Source organism: Chiloscyllium punctatum, chromosome 7 (genome assembly GCF_047496795.1).
Source record: "Chiloscyllium punctatum isolate Juve2018m chromosome 7, sChiPun1.3, whole genome shotgun sequence".
NCBI lineage: Eukaryota > Metazoa > Chordata > Chondrichthyes > Orectolobiformes > Hemiscylliidae > Chiloscyllium > Chiloscyllium punctatum.
The window spans coordinates 78385898-78411026 of record NC_092745.1 but is presented as its reverse complement, the minus strand read 5'-3'; the positions used below and the strand labels follow the sequence as shown (position 1 = coordinate 78411026).

At 38.8% G+C, this 25129-nt stretch overlaps 1 protein-coding gene across 12 annotated transcripts in view; it reads right to left on the bottom strand.

The window, feature by feature from the left end:
- Nucleotides 1-25129, bottom strand: part of lrrc7 (leucine rich repeat containing 7) — a 617417-nt gene that overhangs the window by 474200 nt on the left and 118088 nt on the right. The window contains exon 1 of one of the 12 annotated variants that reach the window (XM_072574146.1): nt 7758-7790. The exons of the other annotated variants lie outside the window; for them this stretch is intronic. The gene's annotated coding sequence lies outside the window, so the exon portion shown is untranslated. Of the gene's footprint in view, nt 1-7757; nt 7791-25129 lie in introns of those variants that run through there. 12 annotated transcript variants of the gene reach the window in all.

Below are 25129 nucleotides of genomic sequence, written 5' to 3'. Positions count from 1 at the left end.
GATAGTGCATTATTATTTCAGAGATGGAAGCACCAAGAGAAAGGAGAGACTTGAGAAGTTTCCTTGGCTTGATCCAGCACATGAGTTCTTTCTTACCTCACATGCCAGAACATCCATCAAATTTACAAGACATTCTTAATGATGATGTTCAGTTCTAGTGATTAGTCATAAATGAGGAGTTGCATGGAACTCAAACTAGTAAGGAGGAAGACGTCTATGAAACAGCCAACAACCAAATGCAGCAAGGGAAGGGATGACAAGTGGCAAGTAACATTTGTGATACATAATGCCAGCAATGATTTTCAAGACAGAATCTAACATTAGCTCCTCATTTTCAATGGGATTACCATCACAGATTTCCCCACTATCAACATCCTTGGGGTTACCATTAAGCCAAAACTGAACTGGACAAGCCATATAAACGTTGTGCCTTCAGGAGCACGTCAGAGGCTAGAAACCCTGCTGTGAGGATTCATCTCATAACCAAAGTTACCTCTTCCTATCTTTTCTTTGTCCTTTGCAGACCTCAAAATTTGAAGCATAGCAGTGGCTTCCAGAAATAATAGTCATGGTGTGATGTAACAACCAGAAGTACACGGTACTTTTCAGCAGCCATGCAACTTCAAGATAATGTTATTCCTGACTCCCCGAGCCTGTCTACGATCTACAAGACACAGGTCATGAGTCTGATGGAATATTCCCCACTTATCCGGATTGCGAAGCTTCAAAAACACCCAAGAAGCTTGACATCATCCAGGTCAAAGGAGCACATTTGATTGGTATCACATCTACAAGGATCCACTCCCTCCACCAGTAGTGCTCAATAGCAGTGTGTACCATCTACAAAATGCAGTGCAGAAATTCACTAAGTTCCTTAGACAGAATCTTCCAAACTCACTACCATCGAGAAGGACAAGAGCAGCAAATACAGGGGAAGACCACAACTTGCAAGTTCCTCTCCAAGTCACCCACTATCCTGACTAGGAAATATGTCGCTGAACGTTTAGTGTGTCTGGATCAAAATCCTGAATGTCCTTCCTAAAGCATTGTGTTCTACCTACATCAAGTGGACAGCATTGCCCAAAAATATAGCTCATCATGATTTTCAAGAGCAACTAGGGATGGGGAATAAATGGTGACCCATACAGCAGTAGCCACATCTCATGAATATTAAGAAAAAGAGTAAAAACTACAAGAAAAAAACCTGTTACTCTAAAAATAGATTTACTAAAGGATCAACAGCTCCCCTGTTACAAAAAGGGAAAGAAAATGGTATTTGTGTCCAAAGTTTTAAAATTGGCTGGAACTATGCACGGAATCATAGCAAGAGAATTTTAGGCAGTCATGGGTAGATGTGAGAACGTCCATATACAGCTCTACAAGAAAATTCACATTGGAGAATGATGATTGTTCACTTGAGCAGATCTACAAGTAACATCCATATAAAGCACTGGAAAGACTGCAAGGGTCAACATTTCAAGGCTACAATTTCAGTCTGAAATACAAGCTAGGAAAAGAAACTGTGCTGCAGATGCCTTATCTCAGTTGTCACAGGAAGAACATGAGATAAAAGATCCAGGAACAGAGATGTATCATCTTTTGGACATAACGCCACAACAACAGTCAAAATAGAGATGAAACAGGCAAATGAAAGAATACACATGATCTTTCAGCAGTGATCAAGGCATGAGCTAATAAGTACAGCAAATATGCCAGTTATATGTACCATTGGTCTGTGAGAGATGGCATCTTACTAGGAGATGGTGTTTTGCTGGTTCTGGGATCCAGAACAATACTACTTAAAATAATGCAGTCAGACCTTCTTCACCAGATATTCAAAGGATACAAAGAATACTTAAGTGGAAATTCAGGGTCAGATCAGCTGTGTACTAGATAGACATCCACAAAGACATTGAAACTTGTAATGAGTGGTGTTTCTTTGCAAAGTATGCTATAATTATACAGCATAAAGGAGAAATGATAACTATTGAAATACCAACCTGATCATGGCATATTGGAACAAAATTATTTCACACACAATCAAGAATGGTATCGCACAGTTGTAAGAAATAGGGGAGCTGTCCAATTTTCTTTCAGCATCAGTGTACCATTCTCAACTCTCTGAGGATATATCCTGTCTATTTAGCTAATGTATAATATCAGAAGTGCTGTTTCTTAATAATATTAAAGTTTTTTTAAATTACTTACGAATACTCAACTGCTTATTTTATCCTTATCATAGTTTATCATAGCTTAGTTATCATTGCTATTAAACTCCAGGTTGTACAGATTGGTACCAGACGTGGGACCCATAGCAATTAGGGTATCATTACCTAAAAAATTCAGGAGCAACAGTCTGATGGTGTAGTTAAATGCACATGAAATAGTTTCCTAAGTGAAGCAAGGAATTATGATGACTTTGGCAATATGCCAGGGATTGTTTGATAGAGAGTGAGAGAAAACAGCTGGACAAGACTGAGAGATATCATGGGAGCTGTAGAAGACTACAACAGGGACAATTAATGTATTATTGATAACTTTTCCTTTCTGTGGCTCTTTTGAATGCCCAAATTGAAGAAAGCTGGAATAAGTTGGTCTGTGGTTCACATGTGTTTGCCATATAGCAGTTAGTGGAGATGGCATTTCCATTACAAAAGTGAAGTAATGGCTGGCAGGAGGGCTGCACTGTACAAACATAGCTTTCTTTTGCAGATATGTCTGTCCTCATCTGTAAACCTTTTCACAGAATGCAATTTGATAATCCAGTCATCACTTAAGATATCGGGACCATGTAAGATGGGATGGATAATGATTTTGAGACCACCCCTTCCCTTGGTCTTTTGAGAAGTTAATCTAAAAAGCAAGATGATTTATCAGATGCAATAAACTGGGATACCAGTTTGAACATACAAAGTATTGTTATGTGTGAAGTTCCAGACATGCTCAGCTACTTGATAAACTGTGTAGCATAAATGATCAAGATACAGGATACATATGATGTACAGAAACTAACTAAGACAATTAGGGCAATGCTAGTGACAGTAAAAACAAAGTCAAAGGAATTTTGGGTTGGCAGAATTTAAGGCTAAGGACACTTAAGAATTATCCATACAATAGATATAGGTGAAGGGAGAATTGTAAAATTTATGAAGTCCATGCAGAATCTGTGACTGCAATCATATGTTTTTACATTGTTAACAGCCTAAGAATTAACAATACTCCAAAAGTATAAGTAATAACATTGAGTGACATGATTTGAAGGTGGGAAGTGCCAAATCAAGGCAACAGTTATCAGATACTATACATTACCAACAATATTTTTAGATTAGCATAGAATTCCTATGGGATTATTTGGCACAATAGAAAGTTTCTTTCACTCCCTTTCTCACTCCAAATAGAAACAATTCTCACAATGGGACCAAGTCACTAAAATTGCGTGTATCATGGTTATTAGACTCTACAGAGCTGACCTCAGGGAATCTTCTGGCAACCTGCGAGTATTTGAAAAGGCATGTCAATAACCTCCAGCGCAAAGGGAAACCAAACAGAATGGAGTTAGGTGATGGGCAGGGGAGCTGTACATCTTGAAATCTAGAGTACATGTCCTGTATTCATTGATCAGAAAGGTTCAAACAAGTGGCTGACTTGGGTAAACTCCCTGCCCCTAGAAATGAAAGATATGATATAATTGTAATTGGAGAAGGGGCAGGTCCTTGTCAGGTGGCAAGATTTGCCACACGCCCACCTCTTCAGATGGAGGTGGACCAGGAAACATGGAGGAAGACCAAGGACAGCATTCCCCAACATGAGCTAGAGAGGGAAACATGCCACCATCTCAAGCTACTGAAAGCAATACACACTATTCCAGCTGTCCTTTTATCCTCTGGTCTCAGTGTCCCAGGTTGATTATATTTTCTGGCAATTTTGCTAATGCATTGTACCTAAATAGCTACTTTTTAATAAACTACTTGAAAATAACTTACAAATATACAACTGTGTAGGTATTGGACTGAATCACAAAGTTCTACATAGATACATAGATACATAGATACATAATGTTAGTCAAAGTTTTCAGTTTTCTGATAAGTGAAAGATTTCACAGCCACACAATAATTTTTGCAGAAGTATTATTTGCAGAAAAAGTAATATGTGACAATGGACGTCAGTCCAGAGAATTTAAGAAATTCACTGAATTGTTTGGTCTGACAGCATCGTCTCATCACCACATTACCCAAAAGGACACAGTTTTAAAGAAAAACACATTCAGATGATCAGGAGAAGCTTCACAAAATACTAACAAGGCAAAGGAAATTCCAAACCTGCCTCTGTCACTCTGATTTGTACACGTTCAGGTGGATATGAAACCACTTGTAAGTTGTTGAATGGAAGGAAGTAGAAGACAATTCTGTCAAACAAGGTAGTACTTCCTTCACATGACTAGAACAAAATGCAATAACAACTGACTGATGCATAGACAAAAAAGATCAACACGTCAACAGACAGGTGAGTTCCCTGTTTGAGTTGTTGAAAAGGCAAACTCTACATATAGAAGGATTCAATGGTTTTTAATGATGTTGAGACTCTCTTCATTGAGACAGAAATCAGTAACAACATGAGAAGGAAGAGGGTCCATATTGTTACGATTGAGGTTGGACAGTGCACTTCAATCTCTGTCACCATTCAAGTGGTTACAATATATATGTATATAAATGCTGCACAGAGTTACCAATAAGTCAAATTCAATCAAAGCAAAATATAGCAGATGCTGGAATTCTGAAATATAAACAGAAAATCTGCAGCTCTGGCAGCACATGAGGACAGAGACACAAAGGTAAAATTTTGAGTTCTACTATGTCTACTTCAGACCTCAACTATATGATGCATTTTGGGTCAAATTCAAGTGCAAATTAAACAATAAATGGCAGAACCCTTTGGAGCATTGACATAGAGGGATCTCGCCATACGGGTTCACAGATTCCTGTAAGTGGCAACACTGGTGGATAAGGTGGTCAAAAAGACATACAGCATGCTAGCCTTCATCGGCAAAGTTGTTGAAGATAAAAGTTGGCAAGTATGTTACAGCTGTACAAAACTTGAGTGCAGCCTCATTGAGAATATTGCAGGCAGTTCTGGTCGCCACACTACTAGAAGGATGTGGATGTCTTGGAGGGGGTGCAAAGAAGGTTTACCAGGAGGTTGTATGATCTGGAGGGTTTCAGTTATGAGGTGAGGTTGGAAAACCTCAAACCGTTTTCACTGGAGATATGGAGGCTGAGGGGAACAAAATTATGAGAGGCAAAGAAGAGGTGGATTGTCAGAGATTTTTTCCCTGTGTCATAAGGGCAACTAGAACAGGGCATAGGTTTAAGGTAAGAAGGCAAAAGTTAGGGGAGAAGCACAGGAAAAATATTTCACACCGGAGATGATGGGTGCCTGGACTGCATTGCCAGTGGAAGTAGTGGAAGCAGGCATGTTAGCAAAGGAGTTGCATATGGACACCTTAAGATTCATTTAAGTGTGCCTTAATATTCACCTACAGGCAAACAGAGGAGTAATAACTGCATATGGGCAATCGGTAGTGGGCTTAAATAAGGACTAGAAATTGACACTAACTTGGTGAACCAAAGAGCCTGCCCCTGTGCTGTATTGAATTGTATTGTGTATACTTTATGTACAGTAAATTTAAAATAAAGCCATCCATCAACCAGGTTTCTTTAATAAACAAGCAAAATGTTATTATAAAACAAGACTAATTTGACAAAGATTAACACTTTTTTTTAATAGTAAAGTATAACCCTTTTAAACAACTCCACTCCCTCAAGTACACCAACAAAATGACTTTCTCTGCAGAGGTTAATTTTGAGAAATAAAAGCCACTTTGGTCAAATGATAGTTAGTTCTTGAAAGAAAAAAATGGATGGGGTAAGAAACGTTCAAAATAGCCTTTAGTCAGCTTCCTGGCACACATAGATAGGGGTCACCAAACACAGACAGATGTCTCTAGCACTTTTGTAGACAATTCATTCAGAAAATGTCAAGAATTATTCTTCTTATGGTTTTTCAGGAGAATAGCTGAAATCAGTGTGTTTCTATGGATGTTCAAATATATTTTCTCAGAAAGGATAAGCTGTAAAGCTTCTCTCCCTCAGCAGGCTGTAATCCAAACAAACCCAAAACAAAAACTTCTGAAAGCCATCAACCCAGGAATGTGATTTCCAGTAAATACTACAAACAATTAACTTAAGTCATGTGATTGCCCCATTTAAAAAAAACAATCCAAAATAACTCCTGTCTTTTTCAAATGAGCCGCTGTTGACAAACCTTTAGACATGAATCCTAAGAAAAGCACCTTCACAACAAAGAAAGAAGGATAATCAACAACACTAACAACCTCTCTAACCAGCGAGCCAACATCATTAGCAAATGGTACAGCCTCAGCATCACTAGCAAGTGGCATGACAAGAGAAATGACATTTTTAAAGAGGGGCATCATAATATTCATTAAGAAACAGGAATTAATTATTACAGGGAACCATATTTACTACTGCACCTTAGAAGTCAGTGACAGAGCAACAATGTATTAATCCACAGCCACAAGGAGAACAATAAGACGTCCAATATTTTGACAGTAAACAATTGATTATTTTGAACCTGAAGCTGTAACACTTAGATCAATGTTGGAATGCCTATTTCTGACCTAACAGGAAACTACATCTTTTTTCCAATTTTTCTGCCCAAATCTCCAATGGAAGGTCCTGGAAAGTTCATCGAGTGTTCAAAACAATGGAAGCATCTGCAAAAGATATCCAAGCAGAAACCATATTCCCTTTATATGACATTGCTGCAATCTGCTATATGTTCACTAAATGAGTTCTAAATTCATCAGAAGGTTGGAATGAACAGGAAGGTGTATAGGTGGGAAGAAACTAACTGCCTTGTATCCATAAAGCTCATTCAGAACAGGTACATACAGTTTAGAGTCTACTGCATTCTATCACTTTTGTTCCAGTGAAAATTCTTTGGGACATTTAAACAGCTTTTCAACTTGTTAATGTACAAGGGCATTGATTAATGAATGCAAAGCTGTGTAAGTGGGTAAACTGTATGAGGTAAGGGATCAGTCAATAATTGTATCCAAGCTCAATGATGAATTAAGAATTAAGATAGAGTTTTTCCTTGATACTGCCTTTACTCATGTAAACACAAGCTCACAGATCTCCTAAATACACAGCTCAATGTATCAGCTGTATCCTCTTTTATGTGTGCTTAAAGATAATATAGTAACACCCATCATCTATCTATGCTTAATCATGTAATTAACATGATTTACCGGTAGGGTTTGCGAAGCAAGTGGGCAAAGAAGTAGGGTGGGTAAAGTAGGGGATAAATTGGTGTATGGGTAAGATGGCAGCTAGGTTAGATGGCAGTTGAGTAGGGTCCTGAGATTGGGTAAGAGGAGCATTGAGGATTCAGGGATTAGTTGCATGGTAAAAACCAGTCGGATTGGGTTACCGAGGGGTTGGGAATCGGGACTAGTTGGAGGAATCGGTAGGATACAAGTGGAGAGCGCAATGGGGTCTCAGAGTCAACAGTTGTATAGTTAACCAGGAATTAGATCAGGATTTTTATGTCTAATATTTCTTAGATAACTCTTAATTTAAAGTTTGATCTGTCTGATATATCTCACTCTAATTAAGAGACACATTTTAATAGGGTCAAAGAGAACAGAGGAATTGTTCAGTGTAAGTTTAACTTACCAAGGCAACTCCCACAGTCGGTATATCAGGACCTCTGCAATGTCCTGACATGCATCTTGAGCAACATGACCTAGATACCAAAAGATCTGATCTCATAGTTGACCTTGTAAAGAGCTTCTTACCAGCAATCCATGCAATCACTAATATTATCTTTAATTTTTTAGCTTACATCACCTGAATTACTTTCTGCTTCAGCCTATCTATAACTGAAACCCTCCTCCATTCTTCTGGTATCTATAGATTTGGCAAATCAAATATAATCTTGGCTGATCTCCCATATTCCACCCTCCATAAAATTAGGCCATTCAAATCTCTGCTAGTCATGCCTTAATTCATAACAAATCACATTCACACATCACCTCCCTGATTATTGACATATTTGGGGTATGAATTCAACTCAAATCAATATCTCAATTTTAAAATTCTCATTATTATTTTAAAATCTCTCCATAGTTGGGTCCTCTCCATTTCTATTATTGACAACACTCTGAGATATCCATACACCTCTAAGTCGTTCCTCTTGGTCATTCCTGATCCACTATTCATGACTGTTTTTTTAGTTGCCTTGGGCCTCAACTCTTTATTTTCCTTAATAAATTCTCCACCTCTCTTTTTCTTCTTTATGATACTCCTTAAAACCTAGTTGACCAGTTTTTGGTAATCCTCTCTCTTTTCATGGCTTATTGCCCAATCTTGATTTCTACTGCCTCCATGCAGTAGCTCAAGACATTTTTTTGATCAAAGTCACTATGCAACTACAACTTGTGCTGTTAATTTATTCCATTCTTTGAAGGTTTATTTTCATAACACCTTTGTGTCGGGATACCGTCTGTTTTGTGGCCATCTGCTGTATTTTTCTATGTCTCCCATTCAGTAGGATCTGTCTTTTCTCTGTGTATTCTTGTATGCTTTTCTTTTAGGTTTAAGTTGTCTCTTATTACTTTCTCATCCATGGCAGTTTTGTTTTTTGGTGTGTGGACGTCTTGCCCAATAAGGTTATAAATTGATTCTGAGTCAAGTTAATTTCCTTTATTTTGAAAAAACTGGTCTCACTGATGTTGTGCTATTTTGTCCATTAACAGATTTACCCAGTTTACTGCGGATAGTCTATGTTTCAATTCAGTGATTAGTAGCTGAATCACGTTTCTCCCAAACAAAATAACATTGAAATCAATCAAATAGTGGAGAAGAATAAATGTTCATCCATATTACACTGGTAACTAAATTTCATTGCTTATTATAAAGTCTAATATGATCTACTTCATTTCAGTAGCCCAAGTCTGTCTAATCAAATGTAAATCTTTTGCTTTCATCTGTCATTTTTAAGTTTCCTTATTTTGCTTTATGTTATGATGCACATTTTGTTCTTCGCAGGCTAGTTTGGCATTTTGACTCATTTCTTGCTGGTTTATTATCACAATGTCAGTTAGACAGCTGGTGATGGACAGAGCCAAGACAGACATGAGGTAGCCAAATTTGTGCCTTATATTTCTGCAGTTTGGAGATATGCTACAATGAAACCATTCTTGAATCTTAAATCACAGCAATTGAACAAACATTTACATGCTGCAATGACTACCAACATGACATTCACAAAATGGATTTTTAAACATTTTAATAATTTTTAATAATGGAATTATTTAATAAGGAATTTGCAAAAATTTGAGAACTGCAATTATGGAAATATAAAATGGTTAAATATTTGCAATTAAGACCCAGAACATGGGTGTTGCCATATTTGTTTAAGATTGAGTACTTACATTTTTTTTATTCATTTCAAAAGACCTCTTTCTTTTATTAGCCAAGAGGTAGTTGAGTTGAGAGTATGGTATTGGAAAAGCACAGCAGGTCAGGCAGCATCCGAGGAGCAGGACAATCAACGTTTCGGCCATAAGACCTTCATCAGAAATGAGGCTTGTGGGCAAGGGGAACTCAGAGATAAATGGGAGAGGGTGGGGTTGGGGTGAAGGTAGCTGGGAATGTGCTAGGTAGATGAAAGTGGGAGGAGGAGAAAAGGTGGTCGGTCGGAGAGGAGGGTGGAGCGGATGGGTGGGGAGAAAGATGGACAAGTAAAGAGGGCGGTGCTGTGTTGGAGGCTTGGGACTGAGATAAGGTGGGGGGGGAGGGAAATGAGGAAACTGGTGAAATCCATATTAATCCCGTGTGGTTGCAGGGTCCCAAGACGGAAGATGAGGCATTCTTCCTCCAGGTATCGAGTTATAAGGGATTGATGATGGAGAAGGCCCAGGACCTGCATGTCCTTGGTGGAGTGGGAGGGGGAGTTATGGTTTTCGGCCATGGGATGGTGGGGTTGGTTGGTGCGGATGTCCCAGAGATGTTCTCTGAAAGCTGAGCCAACTTTAGGTTTATTCCTGGTGCTTAGCCAATAAAAAGAATAGCCCTGTCTGTTTTCCATTCCCTTTGACACAACCTGGCATTGAGGCTTATGACCATTCATAGATCTAAAAAAGTTTTAATTTTATTCTTTCATGGAATATAGGTGTTGCTGGAAGCATTTGTTGCCCATTCCTAACTGCCCTTATAGGTCTGGATTCATGTGTAGGTCAGACCAGGTATTGGTAAGAGCGACAACTGCACAATCCTTGTAAAGACAAAGTCCTGCCTTCATATTGAGAATTCCCACCATCGTGTTGTGTGGCACTATCACCATGCTAAATGGGACAGAGTTCGATCAGATGTAGCAACTCAAGACTGGGCATCCATGAGACATTGTGGGCCATCAACAGCAGCAGAATTGTACTCCAGTACAATCTGTAACCTCACGGCCCAGCATATCCCCCACTCAACCATTAACATCAAGCCAGGGGATCAATGCTGGCTCAATGGAGAGTGTAGGAAGGTATGCCAGGAGCAGCACCAGGCTTTCCTGAAGATGAAGTGTCAGCCTGGTGAAGCACTGACTACTTGCATGCCAAACAGCATAAGCAGAAAGTCATAAACAGAGCTAAGCAACCCCACAACCAACAAGTCAGATCTACACTCTGCAGTCCTGCCACATCCAGTCATAATGGTGGTGGACGATTAAACTCACTGGAAGAGGAGGCTCCACAAATACCTCCATCTTCAATGATGGAAGAGCCCAGCACATCAGTGCAAAATGTAAGGCTGAAGCTTTCGCAGCAATCTTGAGCAGAAGTGCCAAGTGGATAATCCACCTTGGCTTCCTCCAGTGGTCCCCAGCATTACAGATACCAGTCTTCAGCCAATTCAATTCACTCCACATGATATCACGAAATGATCAGAGACACTGGATACTATAAAATACTGCGAGCACTGACAACATTCTGGCAATAGTACTGAAGACCTTTGCTCCAGACTCACCACTCCCCTAGCCAAGCTGTTCCAGTACAGTTTCAATGCTGATAGCTACCTGACAATGTGTAAAATTGCACCAAGTATATCCTATACATAAAAAGCAGGACAAATTCAATACAGCCAATTACCACCCAATTAGTCTACTTTCAATCATCAGTAAAGTGATGGAAGTGCTATCAAGCAGCATCTGCTCAGCAATAACCTGTTCAGTGATGCCCAGTTCAGGTTCTGCCAGGGCCACTCAGCTTCAGACCTCATTACAGCCTTGGTCCAAACATAGACAAAAGAGCTGAATTCCAGGGGTGAGGGGACAGTGAAGCACTTGACATCAAGGCTACATTCAATGGAATGTGGCATCAAGGAGCCCTGGAAAAACTGGATTCAATGGATATCAGGGGGCAACTCTCCAGTGGTTGGAGTCATACTTGACACATAGGAAGATGGTAATGGTTTTGGAGGTCAGTCATCTTAGCTCCAGGATAGCTCTGCAGGAGATCCTCAGGTTAGTGTCCTCAGCCCAACCATCTTCAATTGCTTCATTGGTGACCTTCCCTCCATCATAACTGAAGTTGGAGCTGGATGGACTTTGGATCATTCGGGAGGCAGAGGGGGTAATAGAGAGGGGTTCCAGTGAGGTAGTCTCACCTCAGGTACAGGAAAAAGATAATTACAGTCAGGGGACAGAAAGGGAATAGGCAGACAGTGCAGGAATCCCCTGTGGTCATTCCCCATAATAATAAGTACACCATTTTGGGGGAAACAACCTATAATAATAAGTACACCATAATCCCCTGTGGTCGTTCCCCATAATAATAAGTACACCACGGTTGGGGGAACGACCTATCAGGGGAAAGCCATTGTGGCCAGGTCTCTGGCACTGAGCCTGACTCTGTGGCTCAAAAGAGAAGGGAGGGAAAATACAAAAGTGCTAGTGATAGGAAACTCAATCATTAGAGGAATGAAGGAGATTTTGTGGTCGCGAACGGGATTCCCGGAAGGTATGCTGCCTCCCAGGTGCCGGGGTTCCGGATGTCTCTGATCGAATCTACAAAATTCTGAAGGGGGAGGGTGCAGTGGTGCACATTGGCACCAATGACATAGCTAGAAAAGTGATGAGGATCTAAAAGGTGAGTTAGGGGAGTTACGTTGGAAGCTGAAAAGTAGGATGAACAGAGCACCAGTGTCACGTGCTAGTGAGGCAAGGAACAGCTAGCCAGTGCAGCTAAACACATGGTTACAGGGTTGTTGCAGAAGGGAGAGCTTCAGATACATAGATTATTAGGGTACCTTCAGGGGAAGGTGGGACCTGCACTTAAACTAGAGGGGCACTAATGTCCTGGGCAGGAGATTTGCTAGAGCATTTCAGGAGAGTTTAAACTAGTTTGGCAGGGGAATGGGAACCAGAGCTACAGATCAGAGGAGAGGGTAGTTGTTGAATGGGCAGAAATAGAATGCAGTGAGTCTGTCAGAAAGACACAGTTGATAGGGCAAAGGGATGGGTTAAAGTGTGTCTGTTTCAATGCAAGGGGTGTCAATAATAAGAGTGATGAACTTAGAGCTTGGATCAGTATTTGGAACTATGACGTTGTGGCCATAATGAAAACATGGAGTTCACAGGGGCAGGAATGGTTGCTGTATGGTCCAGGGTTTAGATCTTTTAAAAAGAATGGGGGGAGGGTTTGGAAAAAGAGGGGGAGTAGCATTGATAATTAGAGAGTGCATCACAGCTGCAGAAAAGAAGGTTTTTGAGGAGGGTTTGTCTACAGAGTCAGTATGGATGGTAGTCAGTAAGAGTAAAGGAGCAGTCACTTTATTGGGTGTTTTCGATAGACCCCCTTCCCAATAGTAGCAGAGAGATGGAAGAACAGATTGGACAGCAGATCTTGGAAAGGTGCAGATGTAACAGAGTTGTTGTTATGGGTGACTTCAACTTCTCCAATATTGATTGGAACCTCCTTAGTGCAGATGGTCTGGATGGAGCATAATTTTGTTTTTGATTTTCATCTCACCTCAGTCTCTTCCTCATTCTCTCCAACTAGGAAAGTTACTCAGGTGTGGTGCAAGTCCTGCACTTTCAGCAAAGTTACAGTGCTAGATGGAAATCAGAATCCACTTGCTTAATGTGACAGAGAGTTGAAACAGAGTGAAATTGTTTGCCAAATACGTGGCAGGTTGGAAACAGATTTGAGGTCTCTAATTCTTTATTTTCTCTCTTTGTCTCATGGTAGCAATTAGAATCACATATTCATTAGGGTACGCATTTCCAATTGTCAACCAAACATTGACAAAATCATTAATTAACCTCAAAATTCAAACTTAATTTAAAAATTGTACATTAGTATGAGGAAAGGCACTTCTCCTTCCATTCTCCTTTGGTTTAATAAAATTTCTGAATTTTATAAAATACTCAACAATGGTCATAATGTACAAAACAAATCACTAAACTTTTAGACTAGCCTCTACTTTCTTCTTAAACATTTCGAGTAACAACCACCAAGATCTGCTAAAATCTATAAACAGTATTGCGTCATTTCACTTGATCAATGCTGAAGCTTACCAAAGTACATTTACACTGAAGATTTATAATAATATCGATAAGTAAAAATAAATTACTTGTTTCTGTGGTCACATTTTTGAGTAATTCTGATTAATTCATTATTATTATTCATGTGGTGTTAATCTAACTGATATTTTTTGTGGAGGTTTGTATCAATGAAATAATACTTCTATTAAAATTGCTGTCAGAGGAGCTTAGTTAACAACATTCTAAACTTGTGATCAAATAGCTATAGTCACCTCTTATCACAAATATTTTGATTTTTTATATCTTTTACTTGTAATATTTCTATTTGGAATCACTTCCAATTGTTAATGACATAATTTATTTTCCTGGAAGAAATCCCACTAATCTGGAATCCTAAACAGGAAAGCTTCTTTTGACACCTGGGCTGTTGGGGGTAACAATTTTGCATCATAACCACCTCATCTCAGTAATTTCAACAGGGTGCCTTTAAATGACATGCTCATGATATTGGTATAGTACCACATACCATGTGATCTGAGTGTACAATGGACTTATACTTCATTTTACTTGCAGATCCCTTGAGGCATGACACTCTATGAAAGTATTCTGCGCTCTGATATAATCTCATTATTTAATGTTCATCCAGACACTTATGAACCTGTGAAGGCAATGTATCTAAATAATAGCTAGGTGTAATATTTGTATGTGGATTATTCAATGCCACAGTATTCACCCCCATTTCCTATGTTACCAGATACGTTTCATAGAATCCCTAGAGTATGGAAACAGGCTATTCAGCCCAAAATGTCCACACCACCCTTCCAAAGAGTAACCCACCCAGACCCATTCCCCCTACCCTATATTTACCCATGACTAATGCACCTAACCTATACATCGCTGAACACAATGGGTAATTTAGCACAGCCAATTCACCTAAACTGCACATCTTTGGATTGTGAGACGAAACTGGAGCATCCGGAGGGAACCCACACAGACATAGGGGGAACGTGCAAACTCCACACAGACAGTCATCCGAGGCTGGAATTGAACCCAGGTCCCTGGTGCTGTGCGGCAGCAGTGCTAACCACTGAGCCACCGTGCCACCTCCAGATGCGAGTACTACCACTACAGGTAATGCACCTTTTTCAAGGCAAACCCTTACCAAGCAAAAGGGAAAAAAAACAACATGTTGATGAAACAACATGTTGGCCACAGTCCACATCACTGACATCACTATTTCAGCATCCTACCAATAGTAAAGTCCAGCACAGAATATGTTCAGGAATATGGGCTGATAGTACGGTAAACTCCCCAATAACGTTTGTTCTGACATCCTGTAGGGCCATCTGTCCATGTCCAATACATGGCCCAGGACCATGACTTGGGATTTTACAAACTCACTCTTAGCCAGATTTATCACCAAGCCCGCCTTCTGAAGTCAATTGAAAATTCTGTTAGTTGCTTCAAATGTTCCTTCCATGAGTGACTAAAAATCACCAGATCATCTATGTACGCCACACAATTCAGAAATCCCAAAATGATTTTATTGGTTGCGTTTGAAATGTGGCTAGTGAATTTTCCATACGAAATAGCATAAATTTACACTGGTACAATCCATTCAGTGTCATGAAAGCCAAGATTTTCTTCGCTCTTTCAGATAAAGATATCTGCCAATATGCTCTGGGAAAGTCCAACTTTGAAATATAAGTTGCTTGTCCACTGTTACTAACACTTTATCACCCACTAGCAAAAATACGGATGATTGATTTCATGTCTGTTTCTGGTTTCATCACATGCTGTCCTATTTTAAAATGCTGTCTATCCAATTCATCACCGTTCTATTTAATCTCACCCCAAAATTTGACACATTGTCTAAATATATTATCTCTGAACTCTGACTCACCAATTTTCCTTAATTAATTTTGGTGGTCCTCTCATCTCATGGCCAAAACCTAAGTCAAATGGACAGAATTTAATTTAATTCATTAGGTACATTCCTAATTGCAATAAGTGCAAATGGAAATCTTTAACCTAATCCTCTGGATCATCTTGACTATAAGCCCTCAACTTGATCTTTAAGCTTTGATGCAATCATTCTAATGTGATTCTTGATGGTATGCAGTGGATTTGAATTGTTTTATTCTTAAGCTATCCACAATTTCTTGAATAATTTTTGTAATTTTTGTAAAATTTGCCCCTCGATCTGATTGTATATCTGTGGATATTCCACATCAATTAAAAATCTGAATAACCCTTCTACAATCCTTTTCACAGTGATGCTGCATAATGGAATGGCTTCTGGAAATATAATAGACACATCCAATATGGTCAGCAAATACTGATTCTCACTTCTTGGTTTAGGTAGGGGTCCTATGCAATCATTTAAGACTCTAACAAAGAGTTCCTCAAATGCAGGAATTGGTATTAAGAGTGCTGGCTTTATTACTGCCTGTGGTTTTCCAATTGCCTGACACATATGACATGTCTGGCAAAGTTCAACCACATCCTTGTGCAGTCCAGGTAATAAAAATGTTTTTACATTTTGGCTTGAGTTTTCCTTATTCCCAAATGACTTCCTACTGGTAATTCAGGTACTACCTACAATACGTCCTTTCTATAACCCACTGTTAATGCAACTTGATGAACTTCTGCCCATTTCTCATCTGCCTGAATATATGATGGTTTCTATTTCCTCATCAAGACTTCATTTTTAGGACAGTAACATTCTAGGATACACTCCTTCTTCTGTCTATGCTTTTTGAAACAACTGCTTTAGTTTTTCACGTTGCAATTCAACTAATTTCTCTGAACTGAAATATCCGCGTTTCATTTACTTGTTCTTGTTTCTTTTATCCCAATCATTTGATCAAACATAGTTTCTGATAAGTGAACTTCAATTTTATTATCTACACTCCTTGATTTCTCTTCCTGCTTCAACCTGTGGTTTTGTGATCTTGTAAATCCCAGGATATACTTTGTGTAGCACCTCAGTTGCCTGATTTTCCACTGGCTTTTCAACCAGTAGGCATTATTCCCACCTGTGATCCAACTATGTCATTACCAAGAATAAACTGGATTTCTGGAACTAAGAATTTCTCTATTACTCTGACCCACTGTTTCCCCACTTCTCACCAGACTCTCCAACCTCACTTTATATAATGGAACACTCTTCTTCTCACAATCCGTCCAAAGAAGCTGCCCCCATTTTATGTACTGTAGTGGCATGACAGGACATTCACCTACCTTGTTCCCTCTAATATATAAGCAATAAACCTAATTTTGTGATTAGTAAAGAATACGTTCCCTTTTAAAGGCCAGCAACAGCCAGTTAAAAGATTCTGTAGCCAGATTTCTCAACGCTCAGCTATCTGTGTTGTTAGGCACCAGCCCTTGTTTTAATATTTAGACAGATGGTATGGTCATGCTCATCTTCATATTAGCACTCTGGTGTCTCTACCACCGGTAACTGTAGCTCTGAGTTTTCCAGTCCTGCAAACTTGTCTCAAATTCCTTAATTAAAAGGACAACTGTCTGTTTTAAATTGTCCCTGAAGACACTAAAATGATCACCAATTGTGAGGAATCCTAATAGTTCATGAACACAATTCACTTTGTCAGGATCACATGTATGACTCAGAATATGTCTGGTCTTATGAGAATTGCACTGGTTAACTTTATTGTACATTTTCTTTCCTCTTCATTACAATATTTAGAAAAGCAGGAAAATATTGTGTTCCAATAAAATTATATTCATTTTAATGAAACACATCCCTGATATATATATATATATTATACACACACATAATGTAATAAACAAGTATGAAAAACCTATTTAAACTCCTTCATGGGGAGCAACATTTATTAAATTTAATCAAGATTTGGAGACATGATTCTATGATCTTCTCCTCTTATATACAAGCCGATTAATCTAAAATTGATGCAGTGCATCTTCTGCTTGAACAATATCTTCTATTTGTTAAACTGCCAAGTAAAATATTCCCTTAATAATGACTTGTATTCATATGATGACTTTAAATGTTTAAAATGTTTAACAGAAAGAAAGAAAGAAAGATCATCATAAACAAAATAGATGAAAGAATGAAAACCAATCCATGGAGAAAGAAATACTGAAAGCCTGGTTGAAAAATTAAGTTGTAAGAAAGATTTTAAAGGTGAATGAAGGAGAAAGTTCAAGATATTGGTGTAGAAGTAGCAAAAGGCTGGTCCATCAATATGGGACAGAGTGTGCAGCACCTTCTACAAATGCAAGAGACTGGAAAGGATGACTCGATGTAGGGATATATAGATGCAGTAATCAATCAGATAGGGAGACAAATGTTGGCCTTCGTTGCAAAAGGATTTGAATACAGGAGCAAAGATATCTTACTGCAGCTGTACTGGTCACATCTGTGTAGTTTTGGTCCTTGTACCTCAGAAAACATACCCTGCCATGGAGGGAGTGCAAAAAAGGTTCACCAAATTGATTCCTGGATGACACACTTGTCATGAGGAGAGATTAGGTCAAATGAGTCTGTATTCACTGGAGTTTAGAAGAATAAGAGAGGAGCTCATTGAAACATGGAGTCATACAGCATGGATACAGCCTCTTTGATCCAACTCATCCATGCTGACAAATTATCCGAAATTAATCTAGTTTCATTTTCCAGTATTTGACCCATATCATGTTAAACCCTTCCTATTCATATACCAATCCAGATCCCTATACCCATTTTAAATGTTGTGATCGTACCAGCTCCACCACCTCATCTGGCAGCTCATTTCCAACATAGAAAATTAGAAACTAGAAGCAGGTATACGCAATTCAGTCTTTTGAACCGTCTCCCCCATTCAATGGGATTATGGCTGATTCTATGTCTCAATACCATATACTTGCTTTCTCCTCATATACCTTGACGTCTTAAAAATCTAAAAAAACACATTTTCTTGGATATATTCAGTAAATTAAACTCCACAGCCTTTTGTGGCAGAGAATTCCACAAGTCTATTACAATTTGAATGAAGAAATATTTCCTCAACTCAGTCTGAAATGGCTACCCCATATGCAAACACCATATCTCCTGGTTCTAGACTCCCCATCAGAGAAATCATTCTCCCTGCATGAAAAGCAAAGACAGCCTCATGAAACAGATGAACTTGACAACAGCAGGCAAGGGAACAAAAACACGACAGAGTGTCAGTAACTTGGAATTGGAGTGATTGGAATTGATAGAAGTTTAGCAACAGAGTGGACATAATGGATGAAATGACGGTAAATGTAGCTGCACTGATGCAATATATGAGCACTTCTGGAGGTGAGGATTACTATAGCAAAAGAAAGTAGTGTGAGCAGATAATTAGTCATAAATAAAAGATTTAGGGATTGCCCTGCAGAAGGAGAAATGTTTTGTTCAGAAGGGTAAGGCATGAATGGGAGTTCTCAAATTTGCAGCTCTCAGAATTAAAGGAACTAAGACAGGACTATAACTGAAAGTAACAAGGATCACAGAATTTGAACGATGTGGGAAAATAAAAGCAAAAGCCAGAGACAGGGGCAGAAGTTAATAAGATCAATCGTGGAAAAATCACTACTTCAAAAGAGAAAGTGCACAATAGTGAGATTATGAGGCGGAAGAATACTAATTTATCCACGAGTATTAGAAAAAACTTGGAAGGGAAAATCAACAAGGAAGCACTCAGATAGTTCCTTTTGATCAAATGGATAAATGTGGGAATGGATATGGGGTTGGAGCATTTATACAAAGAATAACATGGAGTAAGGATAAAGGGGAAGAGAAAGCAATTATTTACATTTAGAAAGAACAGTTCATATCCATATGATGTCTCAAATGTGCACAACAATCTATTTTGGAAAATAGTTATTGCAATGTAGGCAGCAAAGTTTCTCTAAAACAAGATTCCAAAACAGAGTACAAGATGAAACAGAGCAATTGCAGGATTAGTAGGGAAATTAACATTTTACAATTGACTTAAATTTAGTTGTGATCATAGTTAAAATATATTTATTGATTAATACAATAATATTAAGTCTGCTTAAATATAGCCAAACTAGATCTTAACATCATTTGGCTCTGCTTAGCTTCATTTGATAAGGAACTGCATCATGGGATTGTGAACAGGATGAATGCAATACCCAATTTTTTAGACTTATATCTGCAAGGGTGAAGGGCATTTTTTTAAAAATTCATTCACAGGATGACAGCATCACTGGCTAAGCCAGCATTTATTGCCCAGAGAGCAGTTGAGAGTCAACCACATTGCTGTGGGTCAGGAGTCACATGTAGGCCAGATCAGGTAAGGATGGCAGCTTCCTTCCCTAACGGACATTAGTGAACCAGATGGGTTTTTACAACAATCGATGATGGATTCATGGTCATCAGTAGACTCTTAATAAAAAATCTAGAATTGAGTTAAAGTTCCACCATCTGCTGTGGCAGGATTTGAACCCAGGTCCCCAAAACATTATCTGGGTCACTGGATTAATAACCCAGCAATAATACCACAAGGCCATTGCCTGTATAGCTTTAGACCCATACTTCCAAGGTTGAATAAGACAGAGATGGTATATTCCCAGCCTGTTAGCGCTGATCAAGAAATAAATAACCATAACTGTGTTCTTGTACAGGTTTATTCGAAGTACATCAATTGACTAAATGTAAGTTTTGTATTAGAATTAACTTAGTAACAATGTATTTAAGCTTGTAATTGTTAATATATCCTGTTCAACAAATTAGTATGCTTTTCAATTTTCTACATTAAAGATAATGAAAACTGTGTTTCAAGCTTTCAGAAATAGGAAAAAACAGTCAGTGACAAGTAAGTGTCTCATTTAGTGCAAACTTCATAAAATTAAGCAACATTGAGATATGAATTCAAGGCTTTCAATCTTTGGGTGCTGACTGCATATGTTTCTCTTTTTTAACAAAGAGGCAAAGAATCTTTCAAACAATCCTCTTAACTTAGCAAAGTGACAATAACAAAACTTAGTAAAGTGGATAGACTCCTGGATAATTGACAACTTAAGGAATCAGTCAGGAGAGAGGTGACATTAGTTCATGTACATCAGCCTTAACAGGCATTTAGAGATTGATTATGCAGCCCTTAAAACAATTAGCAATACACTTTGCTTAGCCTAGTCAAATCAGAACTTACTGATTTCAAAGTTTGAAATTATTCTGCTTGCAATCGGGAGCGAAAGGCCCTCAAAACATTGGAGAACAACTGAGAAACCAGGTCATAATCTGCACCTTAACCTGAACCAGAAAATAAGAGTTGAAATATGTCCATTAACTTGCTGCCCTGATTTGATAGGCATTAGTTATAGCTAAAATTGTGCCTGAGTTATGACACTAGACTGTCTTCTGTTGCCTTATTGGTCAAAGTCTCAAAAGAACAGCTTAATATTGGCATTGGAGTATAAGATTCCTAAAACTTACAAATGTTTGACAATATACAAAGAAGATTTCCTGCTCTTTTTTGGACAAACACCAAAAGGACCTCTTTACCTACATCTGAATTAAACAGACAGTGCTGTTAGTGTTGCATCTGAAAAAGGAGTCTCCCAATAATTTACCACATCCTCAATGCTGCACTGATGTTCAGAAGTGGGGATACTAAGGAAATGTAGGAGCATGTTCAAGTCACCCAATATGAAGAGTTGCTCAGGGATGAAAAGAAAAAATGAAAGATATTGTAAGGAATTTGGCATAGAGCTGGCATAATACTTGAGTTCACAGTGCATTGCAAAGCGAGCGACAGGAGGATGAAATGGGATTAGCTGCTAACTGAAGGAGAACATGCCAGATATACAGTATGTGAATTTGGCAGCAAGTGTATGTAACTGCATTGACAATTTTAATTGGGCAGGTGATGTAACATAAAGTAATGCACCCAAAAGGAGTAAGGGAGTAAGGGAATAGAAGTCAAACCCTGTAAGCCAGGCTACTGTTGGTGCCTGGTGCTTATACCTTCATCCATGAAGGGAGCAAAAATTAGAAGTGCTGAACATAATGGGAGTTATATTCTGGAGATCAGTGAAAATTGTTGATGTATTGGTGAGCTTGGGATTAAAAAGAGTAAACAGAATTCAGTGGTGCCGAGGCAATTGACCTGTGTGGTTTATTAGAATGTTTATTCAGGTTTAGCTCAAAGTATTGAATTTTTAAAATACTTTAACTTGCAGAATGCATTTTACTTTAAATCCCATAGATTAATTCTTCCAGTTTGGTGATGCCAAGTTAATCATAACAGAATGCATGCAATAAGCATCTGAAATCTGTTGATTCTGAATTTTTTGAGTATGTTTTAACTTTGAATACTCTAAGTTATATACTATTTAGATACCTTTTTTTTAGAAAGCATGTGTTACACAAAAACTTTACCAGCTTCCATCTATTCTGGTTTTCCATAATTATCTTGCAGTTCTAATTCCAGCATGCCACTGATAACCTTTCACACTCCTTTATCAGAATCTATCTATATCTGCCCTAAAAATATTTAAATACTCCACTTCCACTGCCTTTTCAAGAAGAGAATTCCAAAGACCCTTTGTGAAAACAATTCTGCTTACCATTTTCTCAAAAGTGCAATTCCTTAATTTTAAACGGTGACACCTAGTTTTTGATTCTCCCACAGAAGGAAACATCTTTTCCAGATCCACCCTGTAAAACACCTTTGGGATCAGTGATATTTCAATGAAGTTGTCTCTTATATTTTTAAACTCCAGTTCATTTAAATGACATTGTGGGTCATCCCACAGCAGGACTTCTGACGAATGCTTTACATCAAACACATTGACAATATTTTCTTCCATGGCAAGGAATCGCTGAGAAAATTACAAATTGTATCCCACCATCAGACTTACTATGGACTACTCTTTAGAATCAGTTTCACTCTTGAACACACACACCTCCATCAAGGACAGTCATCTCAGTACCTCACTCTAAAGCAAGTCTATGGATAGCGTCAAGATGCTGCACTTCTTGAGCTTCCACCATAAACATATTAAAATAGCCATCCCCTATGGACAAGCCCTCTACAGGATCTGCTCAGATGAGGAGGAATGCAATGAACACTGAAAGGTGTTGAGGGATGTCCTCATAAGGATGGGACACGATGCTCAACTCATTGATCACCGATTCCAATGTGCCACAGTGAAAAACAGTGATGACCTCCTCAGAAGGAAGACACGGGATATGACCGATAGGATACCCTTCGTTATCCAGTACTTCCTGGGAGTGGAGGGACTACGCCATGTTCTTTGCAGCCTGCAACACATTATCGATGCTGGTGAGTACTTTGAAAAGATTGTCACTATGCCTCCACTTCTTGCCTTCAAACAACCGCCAAACCTTAAAAAGACCATTGTTCACAGCAAACTGTCCAGCCTTCAGGACAACATTGACCACAACACCATACAATGCTGTGGTGGCAGCCACTGCAAAATGCGTCAAAGCATAAACATGGATACCACCATTACACATGGGGACACCACCCACCACGTGTATGGTAAGTACTCATGTGATTCAGCCAACATTGTCTATCTCATATGGTGCAGGCAAGGATGCCCTGAGGCATGGTTTATTTGTGAAACCAAGAAGACTCTATGACAACAGATGAATGGACACTGCACAACAATAACCAGGCAGGGATGTTCCCTTTCACTGGGGGAACAGTTCAGTGGTTAAAGACATTCAGCCTCGGATCTTCAGGTAAACATCCTCCAAGGTGGACGTTGGCACACGCAGAGTTACTGAACAGAGACTAATAGATATGTTCAGTATCCATGAAGATGGCATCAACCAGAATCTTGGTTCATGTCACACTACAACAACCCCTCCATATTGTACACTCTTTCACATACACACACACTCTCTCACACGCACACATAAACACACTTACACGAACCCTCTCTCATACACACACTCACACGCATACTCCCACACACATACTCCCTCTCAAGTATGCATGCACACACACACACTCACCCACACTCTCTTCCTCACACACACATATAATTCTATGGGGTGAATTTGTATTTACAGATGCATTCTATTTTGTTCAAATAGCCCATGATCAGTAGCCAGTCAATGTGGTATTTTATACATTCCTATTTTGGAAGTAAAACCAGTCTGACTCCAGTTTGAGATACAAACAGACTTGGAACATGGCCTCCCTCATAAAATGCATTTTCTGACCTTAGTTGTCACCCTTATTCTGATAAAACCTGCAGTTATCTTGGGGCAATAACTTGAAAGAAATTCTGGGATTTATATATTAATCAATTGAAACCTGCACCTCCATTCTAACTGATTAAAGGCTTAATAACCATCTAGATTTGTTCGATACATTCACATAAGTTGTATGACCCATTGATCTTTTACTTATAAATTCTGTGTCCGATGTATTTTCTCTTTCACTGGCTGCCTGACAAAGGAGCGCGGCCTCTAAAACTTTGTGGTTTCAAATAAAGCTGTTGGACTATAACCCAGTGTCATGTGATTTTTGACTTTGTCCATTCCAGTCCAATACCAGTACTTCCGTATCATGGTTCAAGAAGGCAGCTCACCACCACCTTCTCAAAGGAAACAAGGAATACGTAATAAATGCTGGCCAGCCAGTAACACCTATAACTGATTTTTTTTTAAAACTTGAATACCCTTTAACCAGGAATACAGAGTTTCCTCAAGTCACATGAGTATTAAATATGATATCATATTTCCAAGTGTCCTATCAAAATTCCACCCTTGTTTACTTACTTTGTGTTTTCCATTTTTAGCTTCTGCCCTTTCAGAATTTACATCCAAATTTCCCACCCACTGCCAAATTGGTTTATTCTCTTCACAACAGCAAACTGTCCTGCTAAATTATTCAGGTGCAGTCTCTCTGGTTTGTACAGGTTCAATCTCAGCTATAACCAATCCTAATGTCCTGGAACACTAAAACTCCCACTTCTACATCCTCTATCCAGCTGCATGTTCAAACGCATGAACTTTCTATTTCTGTACAGACTGGAGCATGAAAACAAGCACAATCCAGAGATTGTTACTGATGGATTTAATTTATTTCATTGTATTGTGATACATAACTGAAAGATTTCTTTCTTTCTTTTGCCAATTCCATGAATACCATTGTGGATTATGACCTTTAGCTGGTTCTGATCCCCTTCCACATACTGTGCAGCCCCTCAGACTCATTTTTAAATCTGGCACCTGGGAGGCAACATTAGCATCCACTGGAGGCTACTGTGTTTCCCTGACTACTTACTCATCTATCACTCTTTATTTGCCCGACCCTCCTTTTCCCAACAACACACTCTTCCCCCTCCCCATATTAGTATAATGGAGCATCCTTTGGTGCGATAACATAGAACATAAGAACAGAAGGCCATTAAGCTACTTAAGCCTTTTCTGTCATTTTAGACCATAGTTGATCATGTACCTCAAAGCCATATTTCCAAACTATCATATATCCGTTTACGTAATTAGATTTCTAGT